The sequence below is a fragment of the Gossypium hirsutum genome, chromosome A03 (genome assembly GCF_007990345.1).
Source record: "Gossypium hirsutum isolate 1008001.06 chromosome A03, Gossypium_hirsutum_v2.1, whole genome shotgun sequence".
NCBI lineage: Eukaryota > Viridiplantae > Streptophyta > Magnoliopsida > Malvales > Malvaceae > Gossypium > Gossypium hirsutum.
Window position 1 is genome coordinate 13,523,463 of NC_053426.1, and position 12,494 is coordinate 13,535,956.

Consider the following 12,494-nt stretch of genomic DNA (forward strand, 5'->3'; position numbering starts at 1 on the left):
CTTAGTGTAACTGGTTTTACATGCTCTTTTTATTTGGTGTTACTAGGTAAATTTCCTAGTGGTCTTTCCGAAATTAGTTTGGACAGCTGGCCTATCTGAGTTTCGAGCCCTTGGATCGACACTTGTTAATTTTTAAGTACTGTCTCAGTATTCTAAAAACGAGTTTCTGGCACCGATATAAACTTTGAGAGCATCTCTTCAAGGTTCGACTTCTTTTCCTGTTGGTAAGGTGGTTGTTGGTAGCCTGGAGGTGGTCTCTGATTTCCTTGGCCTCCCCATGAAAATTTTGGGTGGTTTCTCCAACCTGCATTGTAAGTATTGCTATAAGGATTGTTTTGAGATCGACAATTGTTACCCATGTAATTTAATGACTCGTTGTCCATGTTGTGGCTATAAGGTTGGAATTCTGAACTGCTTGATCCACCTCCACTTGCTTCGCACTGCATTACTTGGTGAACCTGTGAAGAACTAAGAAAACCATCAATTTTCTTATTCAAGAGTTTTACCTGATTGGAGAGGATGGTGACCGAATCGACGTTATAAACACCAGCTGTTTTAGTTGGCTTTGTCCTCATGACTTGCCACTGATAGTTATTCAGTGACATCTCCTCTATAAACTCATAAGCATCTTCAGGTGTTTTATTATTGATGGTTCCGCCAGCAGCTACATCAACCATTTGTCGAGTCGAAGGATTCAGGCCATTATGAAAAGTTTGAACCTATAGCCAAAGTGGTAACCCATGGTGAGGGCATCGTCTCAAGAGATCCTTGTATCTCTCCCATGCATCATAGAGTGTCTCTAAATCCATCTGCACAAAAGAAGAGATATCATTACGTAATTTGTCTATTTTAGCCGGCGAAAAATATTTTAACAAAAAATTTTCAGTCATTTGTTCCCAAGTAGTAATTTACCCTCGTGGTAACGAGTTCAACCACTGTTTAGCTTTATTCCTCAATGAAAAGGGGAATAACCGAAGACGAATGGAATTGTCAGAAACGCCATTAATTTTAAATGTATCACAGAATTCCAGGAAATTTGCCAAGTGAGTGTTTGGATCCTCATCCTGCAAATCATCAAACTAAACAAATTGTTGTATCATTTGAATAGTGTTAGGTTTTAGTTCAAAATTATTCGCAGCAATAGCAGGCCTAACTATACTTGACTCAGTTCCTGTTAAAGTAGGTTTAGCATAATCATACATAGTACGAGGAGCAGGGTTCTGATTTGCTAGTTCAGCGGATATCGCAGGAGGTAGCTGATTGGCTTGATTTTCATCCATCTCCTCGGTCGTAGTTGAGATATTGTCCTCTTGCTCTTCCTCTGTGTATCTTAGGCCTCGCCTTATTTCTCTTTGATTTCTGCGAGCTGTACGATCGATTTCTTCGTAAAAAAATAGTGGTCCTGACGGGTTTCTTCTTGTCATAAACTATAAAAACCTGCTAAGAGAAAGTAAAAGAAAAATTAAATTAATAAATAATAATAAAAATTAAATTAAATTAAATTGAAAGAAAAATAAATGGCTAAAGTAATAAAAATTGAGCATTCCTAATATCTTAGTTCCCCGGCAACGGCGCCAAAAACTTGATCGCGATTTTCGTGACAGGTAAGTTTTATATATTTATGATTAATCGTTCTTGAAACTAACTATTATCACGATGTAGGCAAGTGTACCTATCAAACAGTAGTATTGTTTTAGCAAGATCGGATTGTCGAACCCAAAGGAACTAAAAGTACTAGTAATGACTGTCTTTTTATTATCTAGCCTAAGAATAAGGGGGTTTTGTTTTAACTAACTAGTTATCTAAACTAATAATTCACAAAAAAAATGGAATTGGGGAATTACTTTTGGAAAACGATTGAATTAAGACAATACCTAAGGAAAAATCCACCTAGACTTCACTTGTTATTCTGACTCCGAATCGGACGATTTATTCATTTAATTTGTTCCGTAGAGATCCTTAAGTTATGTTATTATCCGTATTCAAGACTAATAACGTCAAATACCTAGATTGAATAATTGAGACTTTTCTCTAATTAACACCCTAGGTTGCATTAACTCGACCTATGGATCCCCTTATTAGCTTTCACCCTAATCCGGCAAAATCTGTCAACCTATCTCTAGGCGCACAATCAACTCTGCTTAATTATGAAAAATGTACTCTTAGACAGGGTCTATTCCTCCTCTGAATGAGAGCTTATCTTGAATCAGTATCTTGGGATATCAAAACAAGAATTAAGAACACATAATTAAGAACAAGTTAAATATTTATCATACAATTCAAAAAATAATAACAAGATTCATCTTAGGTTTCATTCCCCTTAGGTATTTAAGGGATTTAAAAAGGAAAACATCTCAGAAGAATAATGACTACAAAACATAAAGAAAACCCAAAACTCCTGGAGGGAAATTGAGGGGAGATCTTCAGTCTTGATGGTGAATCCGGCTTATGAGATGGATCAATCGGCTTCCCTTGAGTAGTTCCCTGCCTCCTTTTCTCTATGTCCTTATTTTTCTTCATTTAGGGTGTATTTATAGGCTTTAAAATGCTTAAAAGCCCTCAAAATTAGCCTTTTCTAAATTAGACTCAACTTGGGCTTGGCAGGGACACGCCCGTGTGACACGCCCGTGTGCGATTACTTTAAGCCGTGCTCGAACCTGTTAGAATGGCAAGGGCGTGTGGTCCACCCATGTGAGTCATGCTGCAATTCTGCCAAATTGACACGGCCGTGTTGATTTCATACTATAGCCTATTTTCTTCGTTTTTGGCCCGTTTCTCGTTTCTTTCGCTCTCTTATGCTATCCTAAGTATAAAACGTGAAATTAAGGCATTAAGAGCATCGAATTCACCAATTATAAGGTAAAATCATCCATAAAATGCGTTAAGCATGGGGTAAAAATATGTATAAATTATGGTTTATCATCTTGCTAAAGCTATACTACTGTTCGATAGGTACACTTGCCTTTATCGTGATAATAGTTAGTTTCAAGAACAATTCATTATAAATATTTAAAACCTGTAATGAATGCCACGTATCAGGCGATAAGTGTGCTAGTGTAAGACATGTCTGGGACATGCATCGGCCACATATTGAGAGCCAATGTAAGACATGTTTGGGACATCCACCGGCCTCGAGATATGCATCGACATTAAGATGAGAGCTAGTGTAAGACATGTCTGGGACATGAATTGGCCTCGAGATATACAAGCTAATGTAAGACCTATTTGGGACATGGCGTCAACTTGTTGTGTGTCAGTGTAAGACCTGTCTGGGACATGACATCGAAACCGATAGATGAGAGCTAGTGTAAGACTTGTCTAGGACACGACATCGGCCTCGATATATGAAAGTTAGTGTAAGAACTGTTTGGGACATAGCATCGACTTTGATGTGCTAGCCAGTGTTAGACCATGTCTGGGACATGACGTCGACATCTTATCCCATGTTTAAGGCTAATGAATATCCTGTAGTATTCCAAATGGTTCAACGGAAGATTTATGATTTATATCAAAATGAGAGAACTTATGACCATGTGGTGAGGGGTACATGTACCTAAATAAGAATTTCGAAATACGAACTTCATTTACGTTGTATGTTGAGTAAGGAAAGAAAGTGAGTAAGTTATTTTTTTGACCATCTGTGTATTTTACATGAAGTATGAAATGTGAATTCAATCAACGTTGTATGCTTGGTGAGAGATGAATATGAACAATTAATATTTATGAATCCTTATTTTCGTGTGCAAATTGAGTTATGTTAAGAGTATGATCCCTTATGGTAACTTGTAGCTATTTTATTATTTACATGCGACTTACTAAGCTTTATGCTTACCTATTTTCCTTTCCATTTTCTTATAGTGCCACCAAAGTAGCTCGTTGATCATCGCCTCACGTCGGAGAAGCCAGTCACACATCCCTGAAGCACTTGGTATAACTAGTTTTATCATTTTGATTATGGTATGTATAGGAACTAGTATTTTTGTAATGGTCACCTTGTTTGGGCCAAACAAGTGGCTTGTCATAGCTATTGAGTCATTTTGTATAATGCCATGGATGGTGGCTAATATTGATTATTGATAAACGCAAATGATGATCTTCTTTTGGGAATGAGTAAATTGAATGATTTTGCATGTTGTTGAGTTTTTTGTGAATATTTTGAGTGGCCCTAATGTGTAGAATGTTCGGTTGGGGGCTGATTTAGCAATGTGGTTGTGTATGAAATTGGTTTGTCTTGGTGTAGTATAGCTTGATACAAGTAAATGTGGCAAATAGGCTTGGTAAATAGCCTTATTTTTTCCACATGGTTAGATACACGGGCATGTGTGTAGGTCGTATGTGACGCACGGTCTGTCGCATGGGCGTGTTGTAATGCCCCCACGCCCGAGACCGTCGTCGGAGTCGAGTAAGAGCTGTTACTAAGCTTAATTTAACATATTTAGAACTTTGGATTATTTATTTCTACATTCGCAGCTTTTAAGCTACTTGCATCACAGTCACAAGAAAAATCATATCTCGAGTTAAGAAACTCGAAATCAAGATCCGTAAATTTTCCCTGAATCTAGACTCATATACCTATCTACTAATTGTTTTCTAGAATTTTTGGTGGAGCCATTTAGTACAGTTTATTAGTTAAAGTTACCCCTATTTTAGGACTTGACTGGTCTGACCTCTGTTTACTATGAACCACATTTCTCTCTGTAAAAAATTCATATGAATATGACGTTTATTTCTCCTGAAACTAGACTCAATAAGGACTCTGATAATATAAAATACACTACCTAATTATATCTTTACAATTTATGGTGAATTTCTAAAGTTGGAATAGGGGATTCAGAAACTGCTATGACCCTGTTTCACTAAAATTCTAATATCTTCTAACATATAATTCCTTTTCTTGTTTCATTTGTTTCGTGTAAAACTAGACATAATAAGCTTCAATTTGATATGTAGTCCATCACCAAATTCAATTTCTATGAGTTTTAGTAAATTTTCAAACTTGCGTCAGTGTTGCTGCAGTATCCTGTTTATGGCAAATTTCATCCCTTTTGATGAGTTTTTATACACTAAGTATCTTATTAATTTTCCTTATCATCAAACATAATCTAAACTAACCATTTTCATAATTTATCATTATCAAACATTTCCTCAACCATTTCATTACCATACCATAAGATCATTTACACAAAATAGATATATTGCTATACATGCCATACTTAAATTTACAAGCCTTTACCAAAAGTCTTCCGGATAGTGTGACTGAGCCTTGGACCTATCCCGACTCCTGAGCTGGCTTGGCCAAAACTACAATGAGTAAGAAGGAGGGAGTAAGCATAAATGCTTAGTAAGTTCATATGCAAATAATAAGTAACATAACAAACAGTCATACCAATCAACATTAGCATGCATCACTAAAACACATGTCACATTTCTAATCATTTTTCATCATCTTATTACCTTATCGTGGTTGTATCAATACTCAACCCGAGGGTTAAATACATACCTGTTCAAAATATCCATTTCACATCACTTACCAATACGTCTCTTTACATCTCAAATATTCCTCCATTTGAGTAGAGCTTTACCCGTTGAACACATCGGAATATAATTCAGATACATGGATAACTTGCACATAAGTGCCATATATGAAATCAAGCAATCATGTAACCCGCCCATAAGTGAACTCGGACTCAACTCAACGAGCTCGGGCGTTCGCATCCATAAGTGAACTCAGACTCAACTCAACGAGCTCGGATGCCTAGTTACATTTCACGAACTCGGACTCAACTCAACGAGTTCGGACATTCGCATCCATAAATGAACTCGGACTCAACTCAACGAGTTCGGATGCTCAACCATCCTAGTGACATGTCACTTGTATCCTAATCTATTCCTAAGGTTCAAACGGGATTTTGCTCGAACACTTATCCTTGCCGTCTTCCGTAGAATGCCGAAATCAATACTCGGTAACAATTATATTTAACAAGTAGCTCACATAATTTACATATTATTTGAAATTAACCACAAAGCATACATTTCATAATGAAATTCAGCATAACACATAATTAATATCAATAACTTAAAAATAACAATTATGCTACATTATTTACACATGAACTTACCTTGGTACCAAAATACAAGGATTTTGCAATCTAGTCCACAATCTTTTCTTTTCCTCGATTGAGGTCGATTCCACGTCTTTCTTGATTATGGAGCTTGGAAGCTTGAAACAAACCCTAGCTATGGAGAACCCTTGAAATTTCGACCTAATGAAGAAGATGGACAAAAATTGGCTTTTAATTTTGTTTTTAATTCATTTTAATAACTAAATGACCAAAATACCCTTACTACTAAACTTTCCAAAAATTCCTTCCATGTCCTAATTTTGTCCATGAACTTAAAATTGGTAAAATTGCTATTTAAGACCTCCTAATTAATATTTCAAAGTAATTTCATACTAAAAACTTCTAGAATGCAAATTTTGCAACTTATTCAATTTAGTCCCTAACTTTAAATTAAACTCGTTATGCCCAAAATTTCTTCACGAAATCTTCACACAATTATTCATTCATATCATAAACCTCAAAATAATTATAAAATAATTATTTCTATCTCGAATTTGTGGTCACGAAACCACTATTCCGATTAGGCCCTAATTCGGGATATTACAAACTCTCCCCCCTTTAAGGATTTTCATCCTCGAAAATCTTACCGGTAAACAGATGTGGGTATTGATTTCTCATAGTTTCTTCGGATTCCCATGTAGCTTCTTCTACCCCATGCTTTTGCCACAACACTTTCACAAGTGCAACACTTTTATTTCTTAGTTGTTTGACTTCTCGAGCTAAAATCTTAATCGGTTCTTCTTCATAAGTCATATCCGGTCGCAGTTCAATTTCTGTCCGTGAAATTATATGTGAAGGATCTGAACGACACCGACGTAACATAGATACGTGAAACACATCATGAATCTTTTCTAATTCGGGTGGTAACGCTAGCCGATATGCTACCGGTCCAACTGTTTTAATTATTTCATACGGTTCAATAAAACGCGGACTTAACTTGCCCTTTCGTCCAAATCTAAGGACTTTCTTCCATGGAGACACTTTCAAAAATACCTTATCACCAACTTGAAACTCAATGTCCTTTCGCTTTAGGTCTGCATAAGATTTCTGTCTATCTGAAGCAGCTTTCAAACAATCTCGAATTATCTTCACTTTTTCTTCAGTTTCTTTTATTAAATCAACTCCATAAATCTGATTTTCCTTGAGTTCAGTCCAATACAAAGGCGTTCGACACTTGCGACCATACAATGCTTCATAAGGTGCCATTTTCAAGCTCGTCTGATAGCTATTGTTGTAAGCAAATTCTACCAACGGCAAATATCTTTCCCAACTTCCTTGAAATTCTAATACACAACATCTGAGCATGTCTTCAAGAATCTGAATTACTCTCTCTGATTGTCCATCAGTTTGTGGATGAAAAGCAGTACTGAAATTTAACTTCGTACCTAACGCGTCTTGCAACTTTTGCCAAAACCGCGAGGTAAACCTTGGATCTCTATCTGAAATAATCGATAATGGTATTCCGTGTAATCTAACAATTTCTTTAATATACAGTTCAACCAACTTGTTGAGAGAATAATTCGTACGTACCGGGAGAAAATGAGCTGACTTAGTTAATCTGTCAACTATTACCCAGATGGCATCTTTCTTTCCCGGAGTCAATGGCAATCCTGAAACAAAATCCATAGTAATCCGATCCCATTTCCATTCAGGAACCATAATAGGCTGAAGTAATCCCGAAGGAACTTGGTGTTCAGCTTTTACCTGTTGACAGATTAAGCATTTGGACACAAACTCTGATATATCTCTTTTCATTCCATTCCACCAATACATTTTCTTCAAGTCATTATACATTTTCGTACTACCCGGATGAATCGAGAAATAACCACTATGTGCTTCCTGTAGGATCTTTTGAATCAGTTCCTCATTCTTCGGTACACAAATTCTGATTTTTAAACATTAAACACCCATCAGAACCAATTTTGAAATCTGACTCTGTATCAACTTCACACTACTTTCTCTTGGCTTGCAAATCTTGATCATCTTTCTGAGCTTCAGAAATCTCTTGTAAAAACTTTGGTTTTACTCTTAGCTTTGCTAGAATCGAACCATCATCTGACACTTTCAACTGAGTGTTCATAACTCTCAAAGCAAACAACAACTTTCTGCTCAAAGCATCAGCAACCACATTCGCTTTTCCCGGATGATAATCAATAACAAGCTCGTAATCTTTCAATAACTCCAACCATCTTCGCTGTCTTAAATTCAAGTCTTTTTGTGACATCAAGTACTTAAGACTTTTATGATCGGTATATACCCGGCACTTTTCACCATACAAATAATGTCGCCAAATTTTCAAAGCAAACACCACCACAGCCAATTCCAAATCGTGAGTAGGATAATTCCTCTCATGGGGTTTTAACGGCCTCGAAGCATATGCCACCACTTTTCCTTCTTGCATGAGCACACATCCCAAACCATTTAGAGAAGCATCACTATACACCACAAATTCTTTACCTGATTCGGGTTGTATCAACACTGGTGCTTCAGTTAATAACTTTTTCAATTCTTCGAAACTCTGTTGACATTCTTCCGTCCATTCAAATTTAACATCCTTTCGGAGTAGTCTAGTCATAGGTGCCGCAATTATAGAAAATCCAATTACAAACCGCCGATAATACCCAGCTAGCCCCAAGAAACTTCTAACTTCAGTTATATTTTTCGGTGGTTTCCAATCAACAATGGCTAAAATTTTACTAGGATCAACCCGTATACCATCACCTGAAACAATATGACCCAAAAATCCAACTTCCTGTAGCCAAAATTCACTTTTACTAAACTTAGCATACAGCTGTTTATCTCTCAAAGTTTGCAAAACTATCCTCAAATGCTCAGCATGCTCTGTATCATCTTTTGAATAAATTAAAATATCATCTATAAACACCACAACAAATTTGTCCAAATATGGCCAAAATATGCGATTCATTAAATCCATAAACACAGCAGGAGCATTTGTCAACCCGAATGGCATAACTAAAAATTCATAATGACCATACCTTGTTCTAAAAGCAGTTTTAGGTACATCCGACTCCTTTACCCGCAGTTGGTAATACCCAGATCTCAAGTCAATCTTTGAAAACCATGTCGCTCCTTTTAGCTGATCAAACAAATCATCAATTCTTGGCAACGGATACTTGTTTTTGATTGTCACCTTGTTTAACTGGCGATAATCAACACATAATCTCATAGAACCATCCTTCTTTTTCACAAATAACACGGGAGCACCCCAAGGTGAAAAACTCGGTCTCACAAAGCCTTTATCAGTCAACTCTTGCAACTGCGACTTTAATTCTTTCAACTTTGTTGGTGCCATTCTATATGGAGCAATCGAGATCGGAGCTGTTCCCAGTATCAAATCAATACCAAATTCTACTTCCCTGACTGGAGGCAAACCCGGCAATTCTTCTGGAAATACGTCCGCAAATTCACACACAACCGGTACTGATTCAACTTTCTTTTCAACTTTTTTGTATTAATTACATACGCCAAATAAGCTTCATAACCCTTTCTCAGATATCTTTGAGCCGACATTGAAGAAATCACACTAGGCAATGCCTCTGATTTATCTGATTCAACCCGCAGAGTTTCACCATTTTCACACTTTAATTCTATAACCTTTTCTTTGCAATTTACTATAGCATCATGCAATGTCAACCAATCCATACCCAAAATAACATCAAATTCATCAAACGGCAACAACATCAAGTCGGCCGGAAAGTAATGATCCTGAATCATTAAAGGACATTTCTTACATACTTTATCAACAGTCACACATTTGCCTAACGGATTCGACACTCTAATCATAAATTCTGTATTCTCAATAGGTATATTCATACTAGACACCAATTTCATGCACACATATGAATGAGTAGAACCGAGATCAATCAAAGCAATAACATTAACATTATAGAGAGAAAATGTACCGGTAATCACATCAGGTGAGGAAGCATCTTCACGCGCTTTAATAGCATAAGTTCTAGCCGGAGCCCTTCCTTCAGGTCTAACCGGTGCATCCCTGGTTACATTCTTACTGCTTGCATCGCTCCCAGCTTTTCTTGGATATCTTACTCTCGAATCCTTCCCACTTGTTTTTGTATTCTGAAATTTTTCTTTTTCAGCTCTCTCTGGGCAGTCTCTAATAAAATGATCCGGAGAACCACATCGAAAACATTCATTTGCTCTACACGGACCAAAATGATTTCTACCACACCGCTGGCACTCAGGTTTAACAAATCTCGAGTTCCCTACACTGGCTGCCGAAGTAGTTTGGGATTTAGGACCCACATTTTGCTTCTTATAATTCCCATATGATTGCCCAGCTGAAGCTTGGGAACGAGGATTCATATTCCTTGACTTTCCAGGTTGCTGTGACAATGAACTACTCATCGGTCTTTTCTTCCAATTTCTAGTTTCAGCCTCTACCTTTTTCTTTTCTTTAAGTAATTCTTCGGCCTTACAAGCTCGATCAACCAATACTACCATTTTTTTAATTCAAGAATTCCAACAAATACCTTGATGTCTTCGTTGAGCCCGTCTTCAAATCGTCGGCACATCTTGGCCTCTGTAGGAACATCTTGGCCTCTGTAGGAACATACTCTCTGGCATACTTACTTAATCGAACAAACTCTCTTTCATACTCTGTAACCGTCATATTACCTTGCTTCAGCTCAAGAAATTCTTTACGCTTCTGATCAATAAATCTCTCACTAATATATTTCTTCCGAAACTCTTCTTGAAAAAATTCCCAAGTTATTTTCTCTTTCGGTACCACCGAAATCAAAGTCTTCCATCAATTATAAGCTGAATACCTTAACAAAGATATAGCTCATTTTAAACATTCTTCAGGTGTACAAGATAATTCATCAAATACCCGGATAGAATTCTCAAGCCAGAACTCTGCTTTCTCGGTATCATCATCAATATTTGCTTTAAATTCTTCGGCCCCTTGCTTGCGAATTCTATCAACTGGAGTTCTGTGAAATTTCATCAGATCCATACCTTGAGGCATCGGGGGTACAGGTTGAGGAATTGGGGGAGGTGGGGGAGGTCGTACATTTGGGTTCGTACGAACGAACTCAGTGTACCATGCACTCATCATTTGGAGAAAGGCTTCTCGATCCCTTTCTCCTCCTCCCTAACCAACAATAGGAGGTGGATTTTCAGTCGGTGCTGCTCCTTCAGCCGGAGCTGGCGCATTACTCTCTACTTCATCTGCCACAACTGGATTGGGATCCATTTACTATAAAAAAAATCATTTAAAAAGGTCAGAAGTCGTCACACTATCACAATTTATACATATGGCATGTATAGCAAAATCCGTACATACAACACGTAGTTCGAGAACTGACTAAACCTGCTCTGATACCACTAAATGTAACGCCCCCACGCCCGAGACCGTCGTCGGAGTTGAGTATGAGGTGTTACTAAGCTTAATTTAACATATTTAGAACTTTGGATTATTTATTTCTACATTCGCAGCTTTTAAGCTACTTGCATCACAGTCACAAGAAAAATCATATCTCGAGTTACGAAACTCAAAATCAAGATCCGTAAATTTTCCCTGAATCTAGACTCATATACCTATCTACTAATTGTTTTCAAGAATTTTTGGTTGGGCCATTTAGTACAGTTTATTAGTTAAAGTTACCCCTGTTTCAGGACTTGACTGGTCTGACCTCTGTTTACTATGAACCACATTTCTCTCTGTAAAAAATTCATATGAATATAAGGTTTATTTCTCCTGAAACTAGACTCAATAATGATTCTGAGAATATAAAATACACTACCTAATTATATCTTTAAAATTTATGGTGAATTTCTAAAGTTGGAATAGGGGATTCAGAAACTGCTATGACCCTGTTTCACTAAAATTCTAATATCTTCTAACATATAATTCCTTTTCTTGTTTCATTTGTTTCATGTGAAACTATACATAATAAGCTTCAATTTGATATGTAGTCCATCACCAAATTCAATTTCTATGATTTTTAGTAAATTTTCAAACTCACGTCAATGTTGCTGCAGTATCCTGTTTATGGCAAATTTCATCCCTTTTGATGAGTTTTTATACACTAAGTATCTTATTAATTTTCCTTATCATCAAACATAATCTAAACTAACCATTTTCATAATTTATCATTATCAAACATTTCCTCAACCATTCCATTACCATACCATAAGATCATTTACACAAAATAGATATATTGCTATACATGCCATACTTAAATTTACAAGCCTTTACCAAAAGTCTTCCGGATAGTCTGATTGAGCCTTGGACCTATCCCGACTCCTGAGCTGGCTTGGCCAAAACTACAATGAGTAAGAAGGAGGGAGTAAGCATAAATGCTTAGTAAGTTCATATGCAAATAATAA

General features: G+C 36.8%; 1 non-coding gene across 1 annotated transcript; it reads left to right on the forward strand.

The window, feature by feature from the left end:
- The first annotated feature begins 735 nt into the window (after positions 1-735).
- On the forward strand, positions 736-842 carry LOC121225530 (small nucleolar RNA R71). Its single transcript, XR_005923395.1, has one exon. It is a non-coding gene; the product is annotated as a small nucleolar RNA R71 (small nucleolar RNA).
- Positions 843-12,494: the final 11,652 nt, after the last annotated feature.